Source organism: Tachysurus fulvidraco, chromosome 5 (genome assembly GCF_022655615.1).
Source record: "Tachysurus fulvidraco isolate hzauxx_2018 chromosome 5, HZAU_PFXX_2.0, whole genome shotgun sequence".
In the NCBI taxonomy this organism is placed as follows: Eukaryota; Metazoa; Chordata; class Actinopteri; order Siluriformes; family Bagridae; genus Tachysurus; species Tachysurus fulvidraco.
In genome coordinates this window covers 6,402,755-6,419,293 of record NC_062522.1, presented here as the reverse complement: position 1 = coordinate 6,419,293, position 16,539 = coordinate 6,402,755, and positions in this window count along the sequence as shown.

Below are 16,539 nucleotides of genomic sequence, written 5' to 3'. Positions count from 1 at the left end.
AAAGCCTCATGTACAGAATGCAGATATGTGTCAATCAGATATTATATATATAATGTTTGGGTTTTTACTATATAATATATTTAATATATATATATATAACCGTCACTCCATACTGTATACTGTATCCACACACAGAACATGTGATGTGGGCAATTATTTCTGCACACAAGAGTTGAATTTTTAAATTGCATGTTCGTTAAAAATTCAATAAACATACTGATATTATGTACAGCAACTTTTTTGGAATGTAACAAACTCCATACAAAAGTAAATTTGCTAAAATAGAATTAGGTGTACAGTGTGTGTGTGTGTGTGTGTGTGTGTGTGTGTGTGTGTGTGTGTGTGTGTGTGTGTGTGTGTGGTGGTCAATCCCCAAGCCATGCATTGTATGCTGATTGGTATTTTTAAATTGTTCCAATGAGCCTATGTAGGATAAGCAATAAGGAACAAATTAGTATAAATAAAATGTAGCATTCAAAACAGTATATAGAACAATCCAAAACAAGGTCACCTGGATACTGTAGACATACTGCAGAGCTGCTGACGTAATCATAAAGACTGTCCTGTATTCTGTGCTCATCCCATAATAATCTGCTCATCCTGAACCTCCTTCCTTCATCACAGTACTTTTTTTTTTTGGTTGAATTGTATGCTATGTGGGGGGCATGATAGCTTAGTGGTTAGCACGTTTGCCTCACACCTCCAGGGTTGGGGGTTCGATTCCCACCTCCGCCTTGTGTATGTGGAGATTGCCTGTTCTCCCTGTGCCTCGGGGGTTTCCTCCGGGTACACCGGTTTTCTCCCCCGGTCCAAAGACATGCATGGTAGGTTGATTGGCATCTCTGGAAAATTGTCCGTTGGCTCCCCGTGACCCAAGAAGTTCGGATAAGTGGTAGAAAATGATTGAATGAATGAATGAATGAATGAATGAATGAATGAATGAATGAATGTATGCTATGTATTTTTCAGCTTTTTTATTTTCTGCATCGGTATACTTTGGTGTTTGTACGTTTGAAGTTTGTTTAGTTTCTTTTGCTGTCTTTTTCTCTTACTGTTGTACCGACCGAGGCGGAGCTTTAAGCCTAATCTTGAGTTTCTCCAGGCCTTGATCAACCATGCATAATGCGCATCCGCCCGCCCACTATGGACTACGGCGTGACTGTTGCTCTCGGCGATAGCAGAGAGGTTGTTTGATCATTCTGAGTGGTCTTGTGTGTGTGTGTGTGTGTGTGTGTGTGTGTGTGTGTGTGTGTGTGTGTGTGTGTGTGTGTGTGTGTGTGTGTGTATCTATCTCATACTTAAAAATTTTCCATGAGTCATCAGTTATAGATTCTGAAAAATTTCCATAATCCTGCTAACCTGAACACGTACCCCTCTATGATGTGTCTGGAATATTCCGTACGTTTTCTCACCTCTACTGCCAACACACTTTTGTAGGACTGAGTAGACAAGTAGCAAAGGACTTTGGTGTCGACCCTTAGCGCATTTTATTCCAGTCTTGTCACGACGTTGTTCTATTCAACGATGTTTTATCTCCGCTGAGGGTTTTCTTCTCTGTTGTTCTTTTCCCCTCAACATCTTGTTATCTGGATTGCGAGCGATGACTCGGGCTGAAGTCAGCTAAAAGATTAATTGGACACAAGGAAAGTTCACACGCCTCTTGGCAATTCATCGCACATCCATCAATAATTCAAGTGCCTATAGGTGTGTCCGGAATTCCCTTTGATAGAAGCAATCAATGCGCACTCGCTACGCCTTTCCAATAAGAAACCCAGGAGAGAAAATTGCTTGCCCATCCTTGAAAGCAACTGTGTTGCTGCATGCTTGTGAGTGCATGTGTAAGTATCTATCTGTGTGTGTGTGTGTGTGTGTGTGTGTGTGTGTGTGTGTGTGTGTGTGTGTGTGTGTGTGTGTGTGTGTGTGTGCTGTTTAAAATCTGACTCTCGTACAATGCGGACCTGCTTCACTTCGAAACTGCCCAAGTGTGAAACTAAAGCTTCAGACTAATTTGATTGATGGACAATGTTTGTGCACGAACAGATGCCTTTTTTTGTTACTTACACTCACAATAGCAAATTAGGCCGAAACTTTTAAAAATCACGCATTTCAATTACGGTTTGTAAATTCTCCAGCCAATTTGGTCACATTACTCTGATGTGTAAGGGAACTTTCCGGTACAGTTAAGTGGAAAAAGTTTGCATGCAATAAGTATAAAATAAAAGAAAACAGAAAATGTATTTGTATTTGCAGCAACTACACACAGATGTTCATTTCTTATCACAAGCAGCAAATGTGTGTCATCATAATTAGGATTTGGTTATTTATACGAAACGTTTGTGTTTAAAAGTTTACGAAATGTTTTAGGGATTAATTATAAACTTTCTGCCTTTTAAAAGCTTTTAAAACTGCTTGTGTCCTAAATTTTATTCGGTTTTACTTTTACACCTTTATCGTATGATAAAATTAAATTTTAGAATTAAAATCGATTTTTCTCTCATTTTAAATGGTGGTTAAAAGCCTGACACTGAACATATACTGTTCTCACCTGAACGCCTGAATTGTTAACGCCTGTAATCAAAAATGTGATGTTAAAATACTCTACAGATGTTTACTTACTTCATCCCAATTACAAGCAATATAAACAGCATATATGGTTAATATTTGCCCTTTACCTTTATTACATTAAATTTTTTAATTAAAGTGCTACTCCTTTTTATGTTATTTTTTGATAAAATGCAATAAAAAAAAGAAAACCAAATTTAATCAAGTTATGAGTGGGAAAAAAAATCAACAAATTTACAAAGAAGCAAAACTATTGATGTTTATGAATACGGGTCAAACAGACCCGAGCAACATACAAGGTTTAAATCAGATGAAATAATGCCACAAACTCTCTCTCTCACCACGTAGCACATGTTCTAGCGTGATGATTGCTATGTACCTCCTTTTTTTTCCTTGGCCTCAGTCCTCATTATTAATCTGTTTCTGATCGCACTTATTTTAAACCCTGCTGTTTCATTCTATGTATTAGCTTCATTATGTCTAAACCTTGTTTTCAGCTTCTGGAAATCTAGAAATATTCCATGGCTGTGTTACAGTTTAGGATGATGGACATGCTTATGATTAGCCTGTTTGTCTGTTTCCTGACTTGCACTGTATCATGATCACGATTTCCCTCAAAGCACAATGATGATCTGATGATTTTACACAGATGTATACAGTCTCCAGTCACATCAACCTTCAGCTCAGTCATTCCAATTCATGGTGTATGATATACTGTTTTAGAAGATTTCCAGTCTCCTAAAATGTAAAAAGTTTTGCTATTTGCTTTCCAGTTCCAATCCTCTATTCCAGTGGTCCCCAACCCCCGGGCCGCGGACCGGTACCGGTACATTTACTGTGGTGTATTTCTCTCGGGTTTGTGCAACTTTCCATGGACGAGAGGTTAACCGGGAGCTGAGAGACGTCACCTAAAGCCGCACCAATACCGCGCGTGCGCAAAATATCGTGATATCGGGCCCGTTTTAGGTAATGTCTGGAGCTGAGCGGCTGCAAACGGCAGTGGCGTTGTAGCTTTGGTGGAGAGAGAAGGTGTGTATCGCTCTTCTCTCTGTTCACCGGTACTTTGTCATGTTTAACAGTGCTTGGTGTACGTGTATATTGTGTTTGCTCAAATTTAACCCACAAATTAGCAAAAATGAGCACGAAACAGACGTCGTTAGAAAGTTAGAAACTCTGCCGCTGTTCTGGATTAAAGTCATGGCGGAATACCCTGAGATTGCCACCACAGCACTTAAATCCCTATTGCCATTTCCGACATGCTATCTGTGTGAAGCGGGGATTTCTGCAGTGACAGCAACCAAAACAAAACAACGGAATAAACTGGACATAAGCAACACACTTCGGGTGTCACTGTTTCCTATTACCCCAGATGGAACCGTCTCGTTGCAAAAAAACAAGCTCAGGGTTCTCATTGATTTAGCGTTGTAGTGAGTTAAAAAGGCAATTTAATTTAAATAAAAAGGCAATTTAAATACAATTAAATTAAAATGATTCATTTTAATTTAATTGTATAGCCACCAATCCCCCACCCCGCCGCGGTAAAACGATCAAACATTGACCGGTCCGCGGCAAAAAAAAGGTTGGGGACCACTGATCTATTCAATCACTGAGCCAATGGCTCAATCAGTTCCCTAGTTCAGTTTGTCAAGGCACTGGTCAGAAGCTCAGCCATTTAAAGGGCAATCTCAAAAACTTTCCAGTGTTTTGTAAAATCCACTTCCTAAAAACCCCACAATGCATAAAACACCAGGGAACATCCATTTTCGCTATGTTCCTCACTGGAAGTTTGGACGTCTTTTTGTTTTTTTGTTTTTCTGCAAACTTCATCTAAAAATAACTAATACTTATAGACGTTGTAAATCTCAAATGACCATGTACATGAACCATGTTTATATTTTTTGGATGTTTTGTTTACAGTATTTTTTTAGTCTATTCACTTTTAAGTGTTTAAAAAAAATACCTGGCTAGCTTGAACTGAAATATTTAATACGTTTGGGTTTTTAAGCTAAAGACTGAAGTCCTTACTGAACTTGTGTTGAGGAGATACTGATTCATGAGTTGGTGAGCTGATTGATTAGGAAGATTGACCACCAGTTCTCATATAAAGCTAAGTGATATTTTAGTGATTAAGGTATTGGATTACCAATCAAAAAGTTGTGAGTTTGAATCCCAGGTCCACCAAGCTGCAACTTCTGGGCCCCCGAGGAAGACCCTTAAGGTCCTGTATTCATAAAGACATTAAGAATGATCTCAAAGAGCTCCTAACTTATCTTATTAAATATTTCTAACTAGGAATCTTATCTTAAAAGTGGACCAATCTCTGAGGAACTCTGAGAGAGGAGGCGGGGCTTAGCCTGTTACTAGGTATGATGCATTTTTTTTGAAGACTGTGATTGGTTGTTCAATAAAAAAAAGAAAAATGGAGTACTTTTAAAATCTGGTCTATTATAAACCTTCACTTTTTCTCTATGTTAAGATATTTGAGACTATATTGTGTAGGAATTACGTTCGTGACCGATCGTATGAGAGATGTTCTAACATCTGTATGTTATAAATGGAATAAATGTAAAATAAATGTAAATATAAACATCTCTGACAGAGAGCAGAAATGTTATAGAGACAAATTATATCATTTCTATCACTATGGCATTTCGGCTCAGTGTCGGAGTTGTTAGTGTATCTATGAATGACATAGAGGCAGAATATATATATATATATATATATATATATATATAGGTCACAAAAATAATCCCTAAACAATCTAATCTGTATCTTCTTATTTCCTCTATCATCATATTATATTGTATCATCGTGTTATATTGTGTAATACATTTCTTCTCCCTCTTCGCCTTTCAGCCAGAAACTCAAACCTCTTAAAAGTCCTTCTCATAACTCCTGACAGTTTTTGACCTCATGAGCTCTTTTAAGGTTTAAGATGCTTAAATAATCATTTTTATCTTTACTAGGATCTTCTCTTAAACTAAAAAAGGGAAACGCCACATTTCTAATAATTCTCAAAGAATTACGTCACTAGGAGAAACTCTTTACACTGAGAATTCTCATGAATACGGGCTATGATGTATAAAAATGAGCTAAAATATACTGTGAGTCTCTCTGGATAAAGGCATCTGCCAAATGTATGAAAAAGTGTTTTATGTTTATATTAAAATTAAACTCTAGGAAAACCAGAACTGAATACAATGCCCTAAGAATCAGTAGAGTGCTCTAAGCACTGAATGAGGAAGTCTTGAACAGTTCTCCTGAATATGACACTCTGATTGGCTGCTTGGTGATTCTACCAGAACAAGAAGACCCAGACGTCATGCGTTATAGTCTTGAGAAGCAGCGAAGGTGGAAAGTGAGTGTGTTCTTTTGTCGCTGGTAGACTACTGCTGAGGAGGATTGTGTAGAAATGTCATATTTTATTATTTATACGCCGTAGACACCAACAATATAGTGCTGATTTTGAAGATGTCATCCAGGCTACTGTACAAGACGGACTTATTGATCACGCACGCACACACACACAAACACACACACAAACGCACTAAAGAATTCCAGCTCACACTTAACCAAGGATAACCAAGGTCAAAGATTCATATTTTAACAAGTAGTATTAATTTTTTCCCCTCAAGTACTAAAAAAGTTGAGAGTATTAAGAATTCAAATCACACCTTATATATATATATATATATATATATATATATATATATATATATATATATATATATATATATATATATATATATATATACTTTTTTCCCCTTTTTTGGCCTTTGTGGGTTATTGAAGAAGGGATGCTAGAGTTTTGCTCCATTTATGTTAGTCGAGTACACAAAACCCGTCATCTCTCCCATGACTGTCCTTATAAATATACAAAATTTTGGAACTAAGGTTTAAAAAAAAGAATGAATAGGAATCATAAGAAATAGAGATGTAATAGAATGTGATGTTATACGTTACATGTAGTAACAGTATTTTTAGTATCCTTTGATGATCCATGTCTCATTTAATAATTAAGTTCTGTATAAACTCTAGATTTGTCTTATTGAATAAAAATTAGTAATTTTTTTTATTATTCTTATTGAATTATTCTTATTGCTTATTGAATAATAAAGAAAAAAAGGCCCTCACATTTCAGATGGAACAAATATATGATCTTATGTGGAAAATAAATATAAAGCTGCTTCTTCCTGAAAGTGAGTGAACTTTGGGATACCGACTGTATGGGAACATTCTAGAAAAATCCCCCTACTGGAGTTCTTCATGGTCTGCACTTGATGCATGGTTTACTAATGATTTGGCTCCATCCTGCATTCAGAGTGGAGTTAAGAATGAGTAGTGAGGAGGTAATACACCATCAGTATTCAGTACCCAGGAATAACTACACACTTACAGTACATCCACACTGCTCTGGTAATTAAGGCATATTTGCATGCGGTGCTGAGTTTTGCCCGAAACAGAGGCGTCTCTCAGGCTGCACGAGATTCTGACCTTGAACTTATGTCTGTTTTTCTCGTGTGATACTGACTCGGGAGAGGAGGTGTATTAGATCCAGCTCCGCTGTCTGACAATTTATTGTAACCTCAATATTTCATCCAGAAATAAATGTTTTAGGCATGTTAATACACTCGGAACATAATTGCACAATACGATGCAATTCAAGGTCACTTTTAAATATAGAGATATGATGTGAAATATGATGTTTATTTTCTTTACAAGCTTTATAGTTCTGAGGATTGCGGCTAATGTTTCTCCATTACACTGTACATTCACCTACTTTTTACACATTTATTTGTTTGAGTTGTTTATTTAAGTTGGAGAATGGAAAGAAAGAAGGAAATAAACATGGACAGACCGCATTGTTGCAGGATTACAGACTTCTGCAAACTTCTTCAACTCTATCTGTACTTTAGTGAGCGTGCACTTATCCTCCTCTGAGGTAATTAACACTATATTAAACGATGTTTGTTTAAATGTCAGCCGAATAAAGAACCTCTGCATTAATCAATGTTTACTCTAGCCACAATTAAAAATAAATCCCATAAATTAGCATACATTACATTAAGACCACAGTGATGTGTATTAATCCTGAAGGTTAACTCGTCATCTTCTTATTACAGACCTCACGACGTCGTTATTGAAGCTGAAGAAGAGGGCTGTCATTTACTCCTCTTCAGAACATTCGGAGGAACACCGGCAACAGCTGGAGGAAGAAAGGAAGGAAGGTAGGAAGGAAGGAAGAAAGGAAGGAAGGAAGAAAAAGAAAGAAAGAAAGAAAGAAAGAATAATTGGATGAAAAGGAAGTATTGAATTATGATTGGATCAAAGAAATAAAGAAAGGTCACAGAGCTGTGTTTAAATCTCATCCTCTTTTAAACACTCGTTCATTCATTTCTCTTTCAGCAGAATATCAGCTCAATGCAGAACACGGAGTCTTGTTCAGTTCTTGTGTGGTTTAGTGTTTAACACGACGAAGTGCAGCAACGAGCGCGATGCTGAGCTCAAACTCAGGAGGTGCTTCAGCTAGATTTAGGTGATGTAATCCTCATATTAGTGCCACTTCATTTAAGACCACTGCACTTACCTAGGTAGCCTGGACAGCTAATGGAACCCTCTCTGAGAGAGAGAGAGAGAGAGAGAGAGAGAGAGAGAGAGAGAGAGAGAGAGAGAGAGAGAGAGAGAGAGAGAGAGGTGGAAAGAAAAGAAAAGAAAAGAAAAGAAAAGAAAAGAAAAGAAAAGAAAAGAAAAGAAAAGAAAAGGTGAGAGGGGGAGAAAGACAAACTGCTTTACATTGGGTGGATTGTAGCTCATACTGTATATACCACTTTACCATATTATTGTTGGATAGTGGGATGAAAGAAAGAAAGAAAGAAAGAAAGAAAGAAAGAAAGAAAGAAAGAAAGAAAGAAAGAAAGAAAGAAAGAAAGATGGATGATGGAAAAAGATGATGGATGGATGGATGGATGGATGGATGGAAGAAAGAAAGAAAGAAAGAAAGAAAGAAAGAAAGAAAGAAAGAAAGAAAGAAAGAAAGACCGACCCAGAGATGGAAAGGAGGCAGTGATAGAGAGAGGCAGAGGGATGATGTGAGAGAGAGAGTGAAAGAGAGAGGTGGAGTTAGACTGCCATCTGTTGATCCTGCAGGAGGATGTCGAGCTGCTCTTCCTCCATTTCTCTCTTCACTCAGGATTTACATCTCGCTGCATCTGAAATGCACTCGCTAATGCTGTTAGCAAATTAGGAAGGATGGAGTGAGTCGTGTGAATGATGAAATTATTACTACTGCTAATAATAAGAGGCAGAAAAATCGAGAAAAAAAAGATAAGAGGACTGCGATGGAGTCGCACGACAGATATGACACCTCAATTTAATTATGATGCTATGGACGACCTTCATGAAGTCACCAATGACTGCAAAGGACGCAATGAGTAAGAGACTGAGGTAAACAGACAGAGGGCGAGAGAGAGAGAGAGAGAGAGAGAGAGAGAGAGAGCGAGAGAGAGAGAGAGAGAGAGAGAAGACAGTGAGATGATGATGATGGGTGGCTTGTTTTTCAGTCAGTATAAATAGCCACACGTTCTCTCTCTGCTCTCGTGTTTCGTCTGCACACAAAGTCTTGACAGGCCTGATGGAGAGTGACATCACTATGCAGTTGGTCTCTATGGCAACCTCACTGACGCTTAAGAGATGTTATTGACAGCCTGACATTCTTTTTTGTTCAAAGAAAGCACATTAACAAGAGAGCACTTATTCCAGTGTCCATTGCAGTGGAGAACCATTTAAGCCACTTTAGTTTAGAGTGTGCTGAATAGAATCCTACATCTTCTTTAACAGCGATTCGACAATGGTACTCTGCGATTGGCTACGACGAACAATAGTGCTCTGTGATTGGTTAGTAGGAATAATGGTAGTCAGTGATTGGCTGGTAGGAGTAATGGTAATCAGTTATTGGTTATAGGGAACAATGGTGATTACTGATTGTCTATTGCGAATAATAGCAATCAGTGATTGGCTATTAGGAACAATGATGATCAGTGATTGGCTATTAGGAACAATGGTGGTCAGTGATTGGTTGTTAGGAAAAATCATGGTCAGTGATTAGTATTTGAACTAAATTGTGGTCGGTGATTAGTTTTTATTAACATTGATGATCCTAGATGTTAGGAGCAATAATTGTCAGTGTTTAGTCTTTGAGAACAATGGTGAACAGTGATTGGTTGTTGGAAACATCAACTCATGCTAACAAGCCTGCTATCTAGCCACAGGACATGCTCTAATGTCTCCTCAAAAATGTAGTTTTGTCACTAGGCTATTTTTGGAATAAAGTCGCTTCAGACGTGTAAAAAGTCACCAAATCAAGCTTGATTAGCTTTAGAAAATTTTTTCTATTTGTTTTTTTTTTTTGCAGTAAAAACAGCCACAGCGAGTTTCTCTTGCCAACAGCCGAAAGGCAATTTAGAGAAAAGAAAAGTCCCGAGAATCAGATTAAATAAACTTTCTCAAAGAATCTACATTTTGTTTTTAGATGTTTCCTGAGTGTTTATGAAGCGCATCCGAAGTGATTTTCACATCAATATGTTTTCATGAAATCGGTATATAGTGCTTTATTCTGCCTCCTCCTCAGAGACCTGTCATTAATAGCCCTAAAGCAGCCCCACAACGTTCATTAATATTAATCAGCTGGCTAATATCCTTCTCAAACGAATAGAGACTCATTTTTCACATCAGTACCAGCAGTCCTTTAAAACCTTTTGCAGGTTTTGTTACCTGTTACTATTTCAAGCAGAAATGTGCTGATTCATTGTTAAATAGCAGGAATCCATGAGGCATAGCAGCTCTGTGCAGTCATACTGACCTGGATGTGTTTTTTCACTCCATGCGGTCGTGGGAGAAATGAGCTGCTCAATAAGTAGAAGAATCTGAGAGGCTGGAGGATGAGTGAAAACAAAATTTACCCAGAGATTGTGGAGAGATTTGGGTTTGGAGACTTAGTGAGTTATTTGCGGCTTTGCGGGCACAAATTGCTCAGGCCTCATGATTTTCAGTTTGGTTAGTATACGAAACATTATCGCTTAATTCTGGATCCTGATTAGTCAGAAGCTGTGAGTTATAGCAAAGGAAAATCTTATAAGGAGTTATTTATTTATCTCCAGTGTCAGTGCTTTGTATCAGTTAATGGCTTTTCACACATCCCCTGGGTCCTAATAAACCCCGGGTTAACAGAATCCTGGGTTATGTTGTTTAGTCATGTTTAACAATTAATTCTGGATATTCCAAATCCCAAATTTGGCATTTCACACTGTACTGTACGATCCTCAACCCTGGCTTGACCTTATACTTATGTGCATATCAGTGAGAATATAAAAAACTTCAGGTCTGCTCTTCTGCACCAACTTGTGTCTTTTATAGCTTTGTTTTTCATGCAGTTGATCAGGTGGTGGTTGATATCTTAACTTCCAGTTATTTTTCAGCATGACATATTTCCCCCTGGCTACGGCACACACTTCTGTGATGTTAAGTGTTTTTCCGCATGACTCTATCTACCGAGCCATTGCTACTTCCTTGTTTTCATGTGATGTGAGGCTGAAGCGCTGTTGAAGTAACACCGAAACTGTTGCATACTGTACACCTTTAACACCACGATGTAACAGTAAAAATTAACACCAAGAAAGCTTCAGAGCAGGGATTCATAATCCCCAGGTGAAAATCCAAGCTAAATAAATTACAAGTGTGAAATATTTTTCTACCTGGTGTTAAAAGTGCTAACCTGGAGCAGTGTGAAAATCCCTGCAGAGGTTTTCAGCCACAGTGAAATTTCAGGACTTATCACTAACATCTCAAGAAGTATTCAAGTGAAAACAACAGAGGCTGAAATAACAGCAAATTGTTCTACAACATTCTACAATATGTTGATCTAAAAAAGAATCAAAGTAAAGCAGGAAGTACCAGGATGGACCATTTACCTCTTACCTCAAAACTCTTTACTCCTCACACTGCACCTCGCTCCCTCATATCTACAGCACTACTCCACTGGTCCCACCATTTCTAAGGGTAGGATGAGTGAGTGACGTGACATAAGGCTAAGTACGGTGACCCATACTCAGAATTTGTTCTCTGTGTTTAACCCATCCAAAGTGCACACACACAGCAGTGAACACACACACACACCGTGAACACACACCCGGAGCAGTGGGCACCCAGGGAGCAGTTGGACGGGGTTTGGTGCCTTGCTCAAGTGCACCTCAGTCGTGGCCGGCCTGAGACTTGAACCCACAACCTTAGGGTTAGTAGTCAGTCTCTCTAACCATTAGGCCAAACCTCCCCCAAAGTAGGATGTAGGTATACATCAAGACTTTTCTCTGTTCTGGCACCGAGGTGGTGGAATGAACTTTCCCTAGATGTCCGAACAGCTTTCTCTTCCTGAGACACTTAAACTAGTGCTTATTTTCCCTGTTTGTTTTATGTATGTTTCATTGACAGAGATTAAAAAAGCACGTTTGTTCATCGCTCAGAGCATCTTCCAAATGTTACAAATGCGAATGTAAATGCAGGAAGTGGTGAGGTAATGCTAGAAGTGTTCTGACATTCGTAAGAGGAGCCCTCTGCAGGTGTCGAGGTGTTTGTTTAAAAAAAAAAAAAAAAAAAAAACAGATGGAGAAATTTGCGTTTTAAATGACATGTTCACAATGTTTCCTTTATTTTTTTCTTTGTTTTTTTTTTTTTTTTTCAATTTGAAAAGTTTGCTTACACTCATGAAATAATTCTCTAATGTCTCAGGAGCAAGCATCTTTCAGAACAATGAGGTCCGATTTCTTTCCGTTCCTCCACTTCTGAGGTTATAATTATGATCAAAACATATTATTATGTCCATTAAATTGTCCTTTTTGGTTAGATATAAAAGCTTGAGTGCAAGTTTGGATTTAATTACATTTAATCACTGTTATAACTCTGATCCATAACTATTAACAGTTCGGATCATTAATTACCAATGTAGCAGATTTTATTGCTAATCCACTACATTTTTATCCTTTTTCCATGACAAGTATGATCGGTGCTGAGAGAAGATGCCATGCTGTTTACATTCACCATACATCTCCTTTCACACAACCTTGACATTTCCCCTCGGTTGATCCCTATTATTCCAGAATCCATTATTTAACAGTCAGGCAGATCCATTGTTTATCTGCACGAGGAGGCAAATCCTCACATGAAACTGAACTCTATCTCAATCTCCTGTTCACACAGCGTATCATAGTGGAGTCAGAGGTGGTTGAATGTTAACTCACATTCCTTTATCTCAGATGTTGCCTAGGAGTGAGCATCACAGCCTGTAGCATGGGTGTGTGTGGTGTGTGTTGTGGGAAAAAAAATGGGGGGGGGGGGGGCGCATCTGAACACAGGCAGACACAGTCAACACATTCAAATTCATTATCATCATCCAAACAGGCAGGCCGTGTTCACGGCCAGTGGAACTGGAAGCAAGACTGCGGAACGAGAAAAACAAGAAACAAGGTCACAAGGCTCAGACGTGCAGCACTGACACATGCATGACTGTGCAATGAAACACTAGAAAACATAGGGTTTAATATTATACACACACAAACAGCAAGCACTGAATGTGTGACTCATGTTATATAACATACTATACTGTATAAGAGCTTAACCTAGAAAATTAGAAGATCACAACTCAACACTGACAACCGATGTGTTTTGATGCATGAGATGCTCCTTAAATATGAGCGTTCGATTTACAAGATGATGTAAATATAGTGTTCTGTGCTGCCTGATGTTAGCTCACTTGCTTTACTAGCTCTAATAGACAGTTTTATTTGAACGTGATGCTGCCAGAAACTTTTTTTTTGGTTCTATTGGTTCAACATTTCAGAAACACACAGGATGATGTCTTTTTTTTTTCAGGACCAATACAATTGCAAGCTGCAGGGCAAGCAAGGAAAACAAACATGGAGGACAAAGTGATGGTGAAAAATGAGGCTTGATAGGAAGCAAATTTGGGAAGATTTACAACATGCTGAATGGGTAAATATTTCATTGCAATTTTTCCGTCAATGCGATGTAACTAAAAAAATACAGGTCTATTTTTCAGAAGTTCACCGGCATGTGATGTGTTATCCAGGGTTGCCAGGTCCAGTTGGGATACTTTTAATCTGCTGCAGCAGCATTTGACTTTCTTCATAAATTCTACATGAATGAAATGCTTGTACTAAAATATTTTACTCTACACAAATTTATATTTAAATGATACTGATGATGAGACAGAGTTTGGCTGCAGCAGCTGCCTTTTTTAACACATTCATTACAGCACAGTGAAATTCTTTTATTTGTATTTCCCAGCATGATAGGAAGTTGATAGGAAGTCAGAGCACATAGTCAGCTATGATAATGGGGGGAGAGGGTTAAGGGCCCAACAGTGGTAGCTTGGCAGAAGTGGGGCTCAAAACCCCCGGTTGTCTGATATAGTTTATTTTCAAATAGTTTAAAAAATAAAGGATTACCATCTCCACTAAAGGGTGAAGAATTTCTTCACTAATTAAACTTACAAGTCAAATAAAAAAAGCTTACAGACTTACAAACCCCAGGACCACCAAGCTGCAACTGCTAGGCCCTTGCTGGACAAGGATGTACTGTATATTGGATGAGTGTATTTGGTGCAGATCAGTGTTAGGTGGTGGGTGTGTAGGTGTGTGGGTGCTTGGTACAGTTCAGGTCAATTGTTTAGCAGTCTGATGGCTTGTGGGAAAAATAACTTTTACACAGTCTGGTTGTGAGAGCCTGAATGCTTTGGTAGCTTTTTCCAGATGGCAGGAGGGTGATGAGTGTGTGTGAGGAACGTGTGGGGTTATCCACAATGCTGTTGGCTTTGTAGATGCCGTGTTTGGTGTATATGTGCGTGATAGAGGGAAAAGAGACTCGGGGTGAGCGTCTTGCGATCTGAGGCGGTGCAGTTTTTTCAAATCAGACAGTGATGCGACTGCTCAGGATGCTCTAGAGAGTCCTTCTGTAATATATAGGTGGAGGGAGATGTGCTTTTCTCAGCCTCTGTAGGAAGCAGAGATGTTTTTCTTGATGGAGCTGGTGTTGAGTGACCAGGTGAAGGTCTCTGCCAGGTGAACACCAAGGAATTTGGTGCTCTTGATGATCTCTACAGAGGATCCACCAATGTTCAGTGAAAAGTGGTTGCTCTGTGCTCTTCTGAAGTCAACAAATATCTCTTTAGCTTTATCAATGTTCAGATAAAGGTTGTTGACTCTACACCAGGCAGTTACAGTAGCTGTTGCACCCCTCGGTGCCACGGTTATGTCATCAGCAAAATTGATGTGGTAGCTTAGTGGTTAAGGTGTTGGTCTACAAATTAGAAGGTTGTGTGTTCGAATCCCATGGCCAGCTGGGCCCCTGAGCAAGGTCCTTAACCCTCAATTGCTCTGCTGTATAAATGATATATACATAAGGTGCTCTGGACAAGGGGTTCTGCCAAATGGCATAAATGTAACGATGTGGTTTGAGCTGTGCATTGCTACACATTTGTGAGTCAGCAGAGTGAACAGCAGTGGGCTCAGCACTCAGCATTGAGGGGCACCAGTGCTCAGTGTGATGGTGCTGAAGTTACTGTTCCCGAAGTTACTGTTCCTGATCCAGACTGATTGCACGTCTCTCACTCAGGAAGTTCAGGATCCAGTTGCAGAGGGAGATGTTCAGGAGGTTCAGCTTCTCAATGGTTGTGTTGAATGCTTAACTGAAGTGAATAGCATTCGTACGTATGTATCTTTATTGTCCAGGTGGTTAAGGGTCCAGATGAAGGATCGTGGCAATTGCATCTTCCGTAGAGCATTTTGAATGATTAGCAAACTGCAGGGGGTTGAGTGAAGGTGCTAGCTAGGTCTTGATGTGCCTCATGACGAGCTTCTCGAAGCACTTCATCATCAGGCACAAACGAACAACAGCGCAGCTCATGGAAATGTTAGAGATTTCTGTGAAGACATCCACTAGCTGTTCTATTTGTGGTGCATGAACGTATAGGGTTCTTTGTCATGTCAAACTTTATTTGTCCAATCACCTAAACATTGTATATGACATGAATGTTTCATCATTTGCTTGAGTGACATTTATGTAAAATGAACAAATGGTTAGACTTGTATGGCTAAACTGCATAACAATCTGATCTGTCCTTCAGTCACAGCTCGCAACCTTGTGGTATCCATGGACACTCAATTGTCCTTTTCCCCCGCATGTTATGTCACGCTCATGTCGGTTCTTTGTCTACAACATTAGAAGGATTCGACCATTTTTGTCAACACAGGCTGCTCAGCCACTTGATCAGACTCTTGTCATCTCAAGACTAGATTACTGCAACCTACTGCTGGCAGGTCTACCTATGAACGTAATTTGTACTCTGCAAATGATCCAAAATGCAGCTGCACGACTTGTTTTCAACATGCCTACATAAGTTCTCCAAGACCAACCAGCTATCTTCTGGCTATCTTTAACCGATGGTTGAAGACCTACTTCATGAAATATTTGAACTAGCAGTTTCTCCCCTGTTTGTTGTATGTGTGTATTTTTTTTTTTTTAAAAAGTGGTATCTTAAGTCTGTAACCTTGTGAACCAGAGTTAATGTATTCAATGATAGACTTAAATGCACTTTTGTACATCGCTCTGGATAAGGGCTTTTGCCAAATGCTGTAAATATAAATGTAACCCATTGTTCGGATTGTCCTCACATTTTGTTTTTATGTTTTTATTTCGTTTTTTTATTTGAATTAGGACAGTGCACATTGATCAACAAATCAGCAATGAGCATCAGTGTAAATATCCCGGAATTAGCACAATAGCTAAATTTCATCCGTCGTCCTAAGGCAGGTATCATAAAACACAAAATACAAATTACTTACAGACATAACAACATGCATACAGACATATTACACAGGACAACAAAGACTAAATACAGTAAACAGCAGT